The sequence below is a fragment of the Nicotiana sylvestris genome, chromosome 7, assembly GCF_000393655.2.
Source record: "Nicotiana sylvestris chromosome 7, ASM39365v2, whole genome shotgun sequence".
In the NCBI taxonomy this organism is placed as follows: domain Eukaryota; kingdom Viridiplantae; phylum Streptophyta; class Magnoliopsida; order Solanales; family Solanaceae; genus Nicotiana; species Nicotiana sylvestris.
The window spans coordinates 15,978,860-15,991,800 of NC_091063.1; positions in this window are offsets into that span (position 1 = coordinate 15,978,860).

The following is a 12,941-nucleotide window of genomic DNA, read 5'->3' on the forward strand; positions in this document are numbered from 1 at the left end:
GCCTGATTTCTTCAATTCTTATCCTCATTCTCCAGGTGGACGCCTGATTTCTTCAATTCTTCATCCTCATTCTCCAGGTGGACGCCTGACTTCTTTAATTCTTATCCTCATTCTCCAGGTGGACGCCTGACTTCTTTAATTCTCGTCCTCATTCTCCAGGTGGACGCCTGATTTCTTTAATTCTCATCCTCATTCTCCAGGTGGACGCCTGACTTCTTTAATTCTCATCCTCATTCTCCAGGTGGACGCCTGACTTCTTTAATTCTCATCCTCATTCTCCAGGTGGACGCCTGACTTCTTCTTTTCTCATCCTCATTCTCCAGGTGGACGCCTGACTTCTTTAATTCTCATCCTCATTCTCCAGGTGGACGCCTGACTTCTTCTTTTCTCATCCTCATTCTCCAGGTGGACGCCTGACTTCTTTAATTCTCATCCTCATTCTCCAGGTGGACGCCTGACTTCTTCTTTTCTCATCCTCATTCTCCAGGTGGACGCCTGACTTCTTTAATTCTCATCCTCATTCTCCAGGTGGACGCCTGACTTCTTTAATTCTCATCCTCATTCTCCAGGTGGACGCCTGACTTCTTTAATTCTCATCCTCATTCTCCAGGTGGACGCCTGACTTCTTCTTTTCTCATCCTCATTCTCCAGGTGGACGCCTGACTTCTTTAATTCTCATCCTCATTCTCCAGGTGGACGCCTGACTTCTTCTTTTCTCATCCTCATTCTCCAGGTGGACGCCTGACTTCTTTAATTCTCATCCTCATTCTCCAGGTGGACGCCTGACTTCTTCTTTTCTCATCCTCATTCTCCAGGTGGACGCCTGACTTCTTTAATTCTCATCCTCATTCTCCAGGTGGACGCCTGACTTCTTCTTTTCTCATCCTCATTCTCCAGGTGGACGCCTGACTTCTTTAATTCTCATCCTCATTCTCCAGGTGGACGCCTGACTTCTTCTTTTCTCATCCTCATTCTCCAGGTGGACGCCTGACTTCTTTAATTCTCATCCTCATTCTCCAGGTGGACGCCTGACTTCTTCTTTTCTCATCCTCATTCTCCAGGTGGACGCCTGACTTCTTTAATTCTCATCCTCATTCTCCAGGTGGACGCCTGACTTCTTCTTTTCTCATCCTCATTCTCCAGGTGGACGCCTGACTTCTTTAATTCTCATCCTCATTCTCCAGGTGGACGCCTGACTTCTTCTTTTCTCATCCTCATTCTCCAGGTGGACGCCTGACTTCTTCAATTCTTATCCTCATTCTCCAGGTGGACGCCTGACTTATTTAATTCTTATCCTCATTCTCCAGGTGGACGCATGATTTCTTTAATTCTTTGTCCTCATTCTCCAGGTGGACGCCTGATTTCTTTAATTCTCATCCTCATTCTTCAGGTAGACGCCTGATTTCTTCAATTCTTTGTCCTCATTCTCCAGGTGGACGCCTGACTTCTTTAATTCTCATCCTCATTCTCCAGGTGGACGCCTGACTTCTTCTTCTCTCATCCTCATTCTCCAGGTGGACGCCTGACTTCAAATGTTTGTTTTTGCCCCTGTTTTAAATCAAAGAAAACTTCGTTAGTTTAAAGTAGGGTGGTTAACTGGGGTATTCTTGCCGATAGTGGGGCTTCTTCTTCGTCTTGTTTTATTGTCTTGGAATGGTTGAAAAAGACTGTTTTGTCTTTGTAATTGATCCTTGACTATAGGATTCCCCTCTTCAAACCCTTTTAACTGTAATCATATGTCCCTCCTGACATTGCTGATCCACTTTTGATTTCACTTTTCTTCCTCACCTATCTTATTATTTTTATCTCCCGCCTTTCATGGCCGTTTTTTGCATCATGTAACCTTGAATCTTGGTAGTACACCTTGACATTCCTTCTTATTTGTTTGGAATAAAACTTATCTCAAAGCTTTAGAAAAGTAAGATTATTAGTGACGAAACGCGCTGATTTCGACAATTATAGAATGAAAAGAAAAATCCAAATTTGGATGACTGTCGGAGAAGGAATAAAACTTATCTGATTGGAGTTACTGACGCCAATGATCAGGGTATGCATTTCGGATTAATCAACCCAGTATTTTAATCAATCTCCTTTCAATTGTCTCATTTTTGGTTTTCCCCAAAATTTCCGTAATCCAACTTTATTTTTCATTTTACAGACCTGTTGGACTTGCAGTATCTCAAAGAGTTTTCACCGATAAACCTTCCTCATTTGTTCATTTCTTACTTCTTTTTCGCCTTATGGTGCCTGCGAAGGTTTTCACCAATAAGACTCTCTCCTTTTACTTTCTCTCAACTTCCATCGCCTTATGGTGCCCGTGTGGGTTTTCACCTATAAGACTCTCTCATTTTTACTTTCTTTTCTTGTTTGTACCAGAGTGTTATGAACCATCTTCATTTGTTTGACTCAGCATTTTTCTATGATTGATCGAAAGGTCTTTTTGGTATGTGGTTGGAAATGGAAAGGTATCAAAAGCTAAACAGTTTTGGTATGGGTTTAAAATTACAACTCTTGGAATCTTTTCTTATTTCTAATACAATTCTTGCCCCAGTTTCTTGATTGGGGTCTCTTAAGTTTCTTTTTGTGCACATTATGTATATTGTGCACCCTATGACCGAGCCGTAAGGCGCCTACATATCCTTCTTTGAGGAATCAGGTCAAACGTAGTTCACTAGATAATAGTGATGATTTTTTTTTATATCTACATATTTCATATTTGATTTTCATTGATTCCAAGAGAGGGTAGGAAAGAAACAAATATGGCTCAAAAGGGAAAGCAAAGGGTATAGTGTTTGGATAACAGAATAAATTGCCTTTGTCATTCCAATCTTCGAAATAATGCTAAATACAAACATTCAAAGAATTATGCATAATATCTCTTTACCGCGTCAGAATTGATCGCCATGTCTATGCACTTGCCTTCAATGTCTGTTAAGCATAGTGCACCATTTGATAATACTCTGGTCACAATGAATGGTCCTTGCCAATTTGGGGCAAATTTGCCTTTTGCCTCAACCTGATGTGGAAGAATACGTTTCAGCACATGTTGGCCCACTTCGAACTTCCGTGGACGCACTTTTTTGTTGTATGCTCTTGCTATTCTTCTTTGATATAATTGACCATGACATACTGCGGCCAATCGTTTTTCATCAATCAAGTTTAACTGTTCCAGACGGGTTTTGACCCACTCATCATCATCAATCTTTGCTTCGGCGATGATCCGAAGGGAAGGAATCTCAACTTCTGCAGGAATTACTGCTTCAGTGCCATATACCAACAAATAAGGAGTTGCTCCTACTGAAGTGCGAACAGTAGTGCGGTATCCCAATAATGCAAATGGTAATTTTTCATGCCATTGTCTTGAACCTTCTACCATTTTCCGAAGTATCTTCTTTATGTTTTTGTTGGCTGCCTCGACTGCTCCATTCGCCTTGGGCCGATATGGGGTAGAGTTGCGATGTGTAATCTTAAACTGTTGACATACTTCCTTCATTAAGTTGCTGTTAAGATTAGCACCGTTATCTGTGATGATCACCTTTGGGATTCCGAATCGACATATGATATTTGAGTGGACAAAATCGACCACAGCTTTCTTGGTCACCGATTTGAATGTCTTGGCCTCAACCCATTTGGTAAAATAATCAATGGCTACCAGAATGAACCTGTGCCCATTGGATGCTGCCGGCTCAATTGGTCCAATCACATCCATGCCCCAGGCAACGAAGGGCCATGGTGCCGACATTGTGTGCAACTCGGATGGTGGAGAATGAATCAAATCTCCGTGTATCTGGCATTGATGACACTTGCGCACAAAACTGATACAATCTCGCTCCATGGTAAGCCAATAGTAACCAGCTCGGAGGATTTTCTTTGCCAACACATATCCACTCATGTGGGGTCCGCAAACTCCCGAATGTACTTCAGACATGACAGCTGTAGCTTGTCTGGCATCTATGCATCTTAATAATCCAAGATCTGGTGTTTTTTATACAAAACTCCTCCGCTTAAGAAGAATCCATTTGCCAATCGCCTAATGGTCCTCTTTTGATCTCCTGTGGCTTGTACGGGATATATCCCCATCCTGATATACTCCTTGATGTCGTGGAACCATGGTTCACCATCAAATTCTTCTTCAACCATATTGCAATAAGCGTGCTGATCGTGGACTCGAATATGTAGGGGATCCACATAAGCTTTGTCTGGATGGTGCAACATTGATGCCAAAGTAGCCAATGCATCGGCAACCTCATTATGAATCCTTGGAATATGCCGGAATTCCACTGATTGAAACCGCTGACAAAGATCATGTAGACATTGTCGGTATGGTATGAGCTTCAAGTCTCGGGTTTCCCATTCTCCTTGAATTTGATGTACCAAAAGATCTGAATCTCCCATGACTAAGATTTCTCGGATACCCATGTCTGCGGCTAGCCTTAATCCCAAAATACAAACTTCATATTCAACCATATTATTGGTGCAATAAAATTGCAGTTGAGCCGTAACAGGATAGTGATGCCCTGTTTCAGAGATGATTACAGCTCCTATCCCGACTCCTTTCATGTTAGCGGCTCCATCAAAGAAACAGTTTCCAGCCAGGTTTTTCAATTTGCTCCACCTCGTCGATATGCATTATTTCTTCATCAGGAAAATAGGTTTTCAACGGCTCGTATTCCTCATCGACCGGGTTTTCGGCTAAATGATCAGCCAATGCTTGGGCTTTCATTGCAGTTCGAGTCACATAGATGATGTCAAATTCTGTGAGCAATATCTGCCACTTTGCAAGTCTTCCCGTTGGCATAGGCTTTTGAAAAATATATTTCAATGGATCCAAATGAGAAATGAGGTAAGTAGTGTAGGATGACAAGTAGTGTTTCAATTTTTGAGCTACCCAAGTCAGGGCGCAACATGTCTTCTCCAGATGAGTATACTTAACCTCATAAGCTGTGAATTTCTTGCTAAGGTAGTAGATGGCCTGTTCTTTTCTGCCAGTGAGGTCATGTTGCCCCAATACACAACCAAATGAATTTTCCAAGACCGTCAAGTAAAGAATCAAGGTCTTCCTGGCTCTGGCGGGACCAACACGGGTGGGTTCGACAAGTACCCTTTTATCTTATCAAACGCTTCTTGACACTCATCGGTCCATTTGACCGCATCATCCTTTTTCAACAATTTGAAAATTGGCTCACAGGTTGTTGTGAGCTGAGCAATAAACCTGCTGATGTAATTTAACCTTCCCAGCAAACTCATTACTTCAGTTTTGTTGGCTTTGATTTTTGATGGGTCTAGCTCGATGCCTCGTCGACTGACTATGAATACCAGCAACTTTCCAGATGGAACTCCAAATGCGCATTTGGCAGGGTTAAGCTTGAGGTTGTACCTTCGAAGTCTTAAGAAGAATTTCCTCAAATCCCCAACGTGGTTGGTCTGATTCCTTGATTTTATGATTACATCGTCCACGTATACCTCAATCTCCTTGTGTATCATATCATGAAACACTGTGGTCATTGCTCTCATATAGGTTGCTCTGGCGTTCTTCAAACCGAATGGCATTACCCGGTAGCAATAAGTTCCCCATGGTGTGATGAATGCCGTCTTTTCTGCGTCTTCTTCATCCATCAGAATTTGATGATACCCGACATAACAATCCACGAAAGATCCTATATCGTGCTTGGCACAATTATCGATCAAAATATGGATATTGGGTAATGGGAAATTATCCTTCGGACTGACTTTGTTGAGATTGCGGTAGTCGACGCATACTCTAATTTTGCCGTCTTTCTTTGGCACAGGAACGATATTAGCTAACCAAACAGGATATCGAGTGACTCGAATGACCTTTGCTTCCAATTGTTTGGTGATTTCTTCCTTAATTCTCACACTCATATCAGGCTTGAATTTTCTCAGCCTTTGCTTGACAAGAGGCACCGTTGGATCGGTGGGCAATTTGTGAACCACTAAATCAGTGCTCAGGCCCGGCATGTCGTCATATGACCATGCAAAAACATCTTTGAATTCTATGAGTGCTTTAATTAACTCTTCTCGGATCTTTGGTTCGAGATGGACACTTATTTTAGTTTCCCGGATATTACTCGTGTCCCCTATATTGATGTCCTCGGTATCACTCAAGTTAGGTTTGATTTTTTCCTCAAAGTGAATTAACTCTTTACTAATCTCTTCAAAAACCTCATCTTCATCATATTCTGATTCATAATCACAATATATTTCTTGAATTATTACTTCGGAACCAGATTGATTTTTAAGACTGGGCTGAGGATTCCTCATGCATGCCATATCACTAGAGCCAGCGTAAAAAGAACTGTACAGAAAAAAGAAGAAAAAGAAAAGAAAACTATCAGGAATGATAATAAAAAGGAAACTGCTTTTTATTGGATGATGAAAGATAACAAGGTTTGCACACTTCAAACAAACTGTAAGATAAGCTTTGGGATTACAACCCTGAAGTAACCCAAACAAACTTGAAAGAAAATCAAAATAAACTACCAAGACTCCTTTCGAATGGGGAGAGGAGTGACTTTCCAATTATTAAGCTTTGTTTCTGGCCCAATGAATTGAACTTCTGCGTTGCTACACCCTTCTCCGCTTTCCAACATATTCACATCTTCAAATAATTTCTCGTATCTTTCAATTAATTCTTCCTCAGGATTGACCCGGGATTTAGGAATTGTTGTTATCGGGCGGTTTTTAGCGTCAGTCTTGACAAAAGACTTTGACAGACGTGGGACCGGTTTTGGAAGAACCCATGCCTTGTGTTTCAACTTTCTGGCCTTTTCACATCGGTGATAGTGGGTATAAATCCCAAACCAAAGGTTCCCCAGTTCTCGGGGAGAGATACTGGTTGTATAATTCCTTGCAAAGATGAGCCCAAACCTTTGCCGGGTATAAAACCGTTTTTTAACATTTCATAGGCTACCTTGACTGATGCAGAGGATATCTTTGGATTCAGAAGGTACTTCCCTTCTGGAATTTTCTCTACCGACACTGTATCGGACACTTGGTATACCCATGGTCCCTGGTCATTTTCTATTCCCTCGACCGGTACAATGGCACTGCTGCGAGCATTTAAACTTTCTTCCCCATGTACAACTATTTCTTGATGATCCCATTCAAACTTGACAGCCTGATGTAGTGTTGACGGGACTGCTTTAGCAGCATGGATCCATGGTCGACCCAACAACAAGTTGTAAGAAACAGTTATGTCCAACACTTGAAATTCCATTGTGAATTCAACTGGCCCTATTGTTAGTTCCAACACTATGTCGCCAAATGAATCTCTGCTTCCACCGTCAAACCCCCGTACGCAGATACTATTCTTCTGGATCCTTCTCCTCTTTAATTTTTAATTTGCTTAAAGTGGAGAGAGGGCAGATGTTTGCACTTGACCCATTGTCAACCAATACCCGGGTTACTACGGAGTTTTCACATTTCACGGTGAGGTAAAGAGCTCTGTTGTGCTCGGTACCTTCCACAGGCAATTCATCATCAGCAAATGTAATTCTGTTTGTCTCAAAGATTCTGTTGGCTATTCTTCCCAAATGATTTACAGAGATTTTTTCAGGAACATGAGCCTCATTCAGGATTTTCATCAAAGCCAGACGGTGCTCCTCTGAATGGATCAGTAATGACAACAATGAAATTTGAGCGGGCGTCTTCTTCAATTGATCCACAACAGAATAATCATGGAGTTTCATTTTTCTTAAAAACTCTTCCGCCTCTTCTTCCGTCACAGCTCTCTTTATTGGTGTTGGATTATTTTTAGTTTTTCTTAACTCTTCGGGCGTAAAACATCTTCCCGAACGAGTCAAGCCTTGCACCTCACACACTTCTTCCTTGACTTCTTTTCCCTTGTACATTACAGTCACCCGTTCATAGTTCCATGGGATGGCTTTGTTGTTGATGACTGGCAGCTGGGTTACAGGTGTGATAATAACCCGATCTGTACGGGCTCCTTCCACGAATACAATGGGTTTGTTAGCAACCCCTGGTACTATCACTTTCGGCCTTTCTTGTTTTGTGGCAACTTTGCTCGATGATCCCTCCTCGACTATCATAGATGGTTCATCACCATTTCTGTTCTGCTTAGGTACCGGCTTCTCCTCTGTTAACTGCTTATCTGGCTTGGCTTCATGAGACTTGATCATCATGACAGTTTGTGACGGCTTCTTTGTCTCCCCATCAGCTTGTATGATTTCTATCATATTGGCCTCTTGATGGGCTGGCATTGGATTTCTATTGATATTGGGAGCTTCGGGGGTTTGAACCTCGATTTTATTAGTATCAATCAGCTCTTGTATTGCATTTTTCAAATGCCAGCATTTCTCCGTATCATGGCCTGGTGCACCGGAGCAATACTCACAGCTAATGGTGTAATCCAGATTCTTTGGAGGAGGATTGGGTAGCTTGGATTGTATTGGTCTTAGCATGTCTAGCTGTCTCAGCCTGTGGAACAGACTAGTGTAAGACTCTCCCAATGGAGTGTAAGTTTTCTTTTTCTGTTCCCTTTCTCCCCTGAATGCTGGCCTAGGCCTGAAACCTGGTCCGGGATAGGCTCGTGGGTAAGTACTTGGTATGGCAGGAGCACGCCAATTGGCGTGAACAGGTGGCTGATTGTATGCTTGAGCATGGTTAATGGAAAAATGAGGCTCCGAAGGGTGATAGTAATGTTGGGATGAATCGTGGTGGTAAGTTGATTGGCGAGGTCGTTGTTGATTATAGTAAGGCGGTGAACCTCTGGGTCCTGACCAAATTCCTGAATCAACTACAGCTGCCTCTTCCCTCTTCTTTCTTCCGATTCCTCCTACCCCGCCTTGAATAGCTTGAGTAGTCGCCTTAATCGCTGAATAGCTCATGATTTTATTTGTCTTGAGGCCTTCTTCCACCATACCTCCCATCTTTACTACTTCGTTGAATGATTTCCCAACCGCTGAAACCAAATGGGCATAGTAAGTTGGTTCCAAGGCTTGGAGGAAGTAGTCTACCATTTCACTCTCCTTCATAGGAGGATCCACTCTTGCTGCCTGTTCTCTCCACCGGAAGCCATACTCTCTGAAACTTTCATTGTGTTTCTTCTCAAATTTTGTCAAAGATAGTCGATCTGGGATGATTTCCAGATTGTATTGGAAATGGTATGCGAATGCCTGTGCCAGGTCATCCCAGGTGTACCATCTCCCATGGTCCTGGCGTGTATACCACTCCAAAGCTGATCCGCTTAAACTTTGACTGAAGTAAGCCATCAATAATTCATCCTTTCCCCCAGCTCCTCGCATCTTGCTACAGAAACCCCTTAAGTGGGCTACTGGGTCGCCGTGCCCGTTGTATAGGTCAAATTTGGGCATCTTGAAGCCAACTGGTAATTGTACATTGGGGAATAAGCACAAATCTTTGTATGCTACACTGACTTGCCCACCTAATCCTCGCATGTCTCTGAACGATTGTTCTAGACTCTTGACCTTCCTGAACATCTCTTCTTGTTCAGCATTTTTGGCTGGCTTGTCAATTTCGGTTGGGAGATCAAAACGAGGAGCAGTTGAATGGATTTCGGAGGCTTTGAGGGTGGGCTCCGGGGGGTAATATTGGTTGTCCTGGGCCTGGAATGTAGGCTCACTAGGAGATTTGTGGAATGTAGCAGGGGGAGGTGCTACGAAAACAGGAGTCATAGGTGGAGGAAAATATGGAACTGGTTTCGGAGGTGGAGACTGCGGTGTCTGAGAGGTGGTGCCTCGGTAGTGCTGGTAAATGGGGAAATTTGGGGATAATTCAGTGGTAATATTATCCTGAGTTTGGGTCATTGATGGAGCAGGGTTATTTGGGTAAGATGGGGGTAACTGTCCTGTAGACCAGGCTTGGTACATCTCAGCCATTTGCTGCTTGAGTTTAAACATCTCTTCTTTCATTTTCCCGACATCCATCTCCTCTAGCTCCATACCTGTGTCAACATCTGGGATAGACATACTTTCGGGTATTGGTCCTTTTGATCTTGTGTGATAATGATAATATGCCAGTATACTCTTTAGAGAAACTAACTGCTTGAATTCTGGAAATGAACAAACTTGTTAGTTTTGAGAGTTTAACACATATATAATCACACGTTGAGATGCAATGCTCCTAGACAAATAATCCCTTTCTATTATGCATTTGCTCGGCTGCTTGTGTCGTCCCAGCTTTCTTGAAATTTTTATTGTTATTCACTTTTATTTATTATATATATCTTTTATTGTGGTGGTCGAATCTTATAAAGATTGCCTACGTATCATGCCCCTGCATGAATCAGACCTTGCGTAGTTCGGACATGAGGCAAACACTTTTATTCATTATACAAAGATGAACGGACATTACATTTGAAAACTTTGTAAGAAAATGGCTTGAAACACACACACTTAAATCAAAATAAAAGATACAATTCTTAACATCTCACAACGTGCCCCACTTTCCATTTGTGTTATAAATTAATAGATTATTTGCTCAATGTGGGGCTTGACCTGGATGACCTCCCAGCGTACGATACATCCTTTCCAACTCCATTGCTAGATGACGGGCAAAAGTGGGTGCATGCTCTGTAAACCTTTCATAATCCATTCCTTGGCAATTTACGTAACTTTGAGAAGTGTAGACCGCCAGGTCGTGGATTTGTGCCCTGAAATCTTGGAGACGTTGGTCTTGGTTCTGCAATTGCTGCTGACGAGTGGTGGCTATATCTCTGACACGGTTTTCACGATCTAGAGCTGATTCTAATAGAGCTCGGAGTCTGGCCTGCTCTAATCTTGCTTGCGCTCTTTCCCTGTCGATGTCTGCTTGTTGATGTTCTCTGTTGCATCTTCTTGCCTCTTCTAGTTGTGCACGAAGCTGATCTTCTGATCGTATCCAATGGTCTTTTTCCTTCTTGAATTGTGCCCTGTCTTCTTCGGATTGCCTTACTTGGCGTTCCTTATTAGATCTGGCCTCTTCGTTTAATTGTTGGATCCTTTCTTTTGCTTTTGCTCAACGCCCTTTCGTTTTCCGCAAGAATGGAATCATAATCTTGCATTCTTTCAAAAAGATTGGCGATGGTTTTTTGATCCTTCCAGCTCCTCTTTGGTGTTTCAGAAACTCTTTTCATTTTTTGGAATCGAGCATGAAGATTTTCATTCTCACAAGCTAGACTCTTCTTCTCGCCTTCGGCTTCCTGTGCTTGCAAATCTTTCTCCAGACTGAGGCTTCTCAGATTTTCTTTTAGGGCATGGATAGTTGCTTTGTACCCTTTTTCCTTTTCTCCCCAGATCAACCGCTCTTGGATTTTATCGTTGAAGTTTTGAACATGGGGTCTTTTTGTTGGCCTTCTTAGCTCAGGCTCTGGTACATCATCCACGCGAGACCGTTTTTTAAACCATCTTGCATATCCAGGATTTATCTCACCCTTTGTAGTGTCTGGGACTTGAGTATCACTTTTCAAGTATCGACATCCATTCCACATCTGCTGAAGTAGAGCCTCGGGGATAGTGGCTTCTGGGTGTAATTCGATTACTTGCATACTCAAATCTTCATCATCAGGAACTACTTGATATCTCCCTAGTTGTCTTAGGACTCTTAGTGGCGCATACGGCTGAATGCTTCTCAATCCCAATAGTAGTAGATAACTATTTGAGGTTGACATGTGTATTACTTCCCTCATCGGGAGCCATCCCAAAGTCCATTCAATTTGATTTGCCGTTAAAGCCCTTAGATGAGATACCCATGCTTCTATTCCTTCTGGAGCCTGATAATTTTTTATTCTTTCCTCATAACTCTCAATGCAATTATCATTGTTTGGCCCATACTGTATGATCTTGGGCTGTTGTTGGAGATGTTCAATCACCCACATTTGCAACAAAATTTTGCATCCTTCGAAGACTTTTGCTCCTGATTTACATAAAGTCAAAGCCCGATAAATGTCTGATAGAATGATGGGGACAAGGGTGTGATTTTCTTTGGTGGTGAGGATTTGCACAACTTTCGCGGTGCGAATATCAATTGTTCGCTCTTTGTTCGGGAAGACCATGACTCCTAGAAAAGCCACCATGAAGGCAAAGCGACGGTGAATCTGCCAAGTGTCTTTGTTTTGCTTGTTAGTAAGGCCTTTCTCATGAATTTCGAACCCATCTGACTTTCCGAACCTTGAATACAAAAAGTTGAAGGAACAACATCCATTGATGACATTGTTTTTCCTGATTTGACTGCTGATGTTCAGAAGACCGAAGAATCGATGTACCGAAGGAGCCTTTGTGAATATCAAGCTTTGATTTCTTAGACTTCCGTCAAAACCAGCATATCCAGCTATCTCCTCTAATGTAGGAGTAAGCTCGAAGTCAGAGAAACGAAAGACATTGTGAACAGGGTCCCAAAAAGTTACTAACGCCGCAATCAGATCATCACGGGGTTTAACTTTCATAATATCCGTGAGATTTCCCAAATGCTTGACGACCCATTTTTGACCATCTTCGCCTAAATCATACCACCACATTTGAAGCTGAAATAGAAACTCTTCTGTATTCGTGGATGGGGGGTTTTGCGTGGTGCTCATTTTGTATCTGAAATTTAATTTAATAAAGTCAAGACTCATTTTGAAAATATACACTAAAAAAATCATTTTCAAAGAAATTTTTTATTTATTAAATACCTTTATTTCAAGATTTAATTTTTTTTTAACAACCCATTTTATTCCTCTCTTCTCATCATGATTTCATTTAAGCTGGTCAACAAGCATGTTTGATGCAAATGAATGCACAAGTAGCAAGTAGGATGCATCAAGATGGTCTTTTTATTTCGGGTTCACCTGTCCTAGACAGACCCAACCCCTGCGTTGAGTCTCCAAGGCCAAATGTACATGATGCAAATATACGTTCCTACTAGGGATCTGGTACATGGCTGAGTTATTCTAAGTGAAAAACCTGAGGTTGATTGTTCTAAAC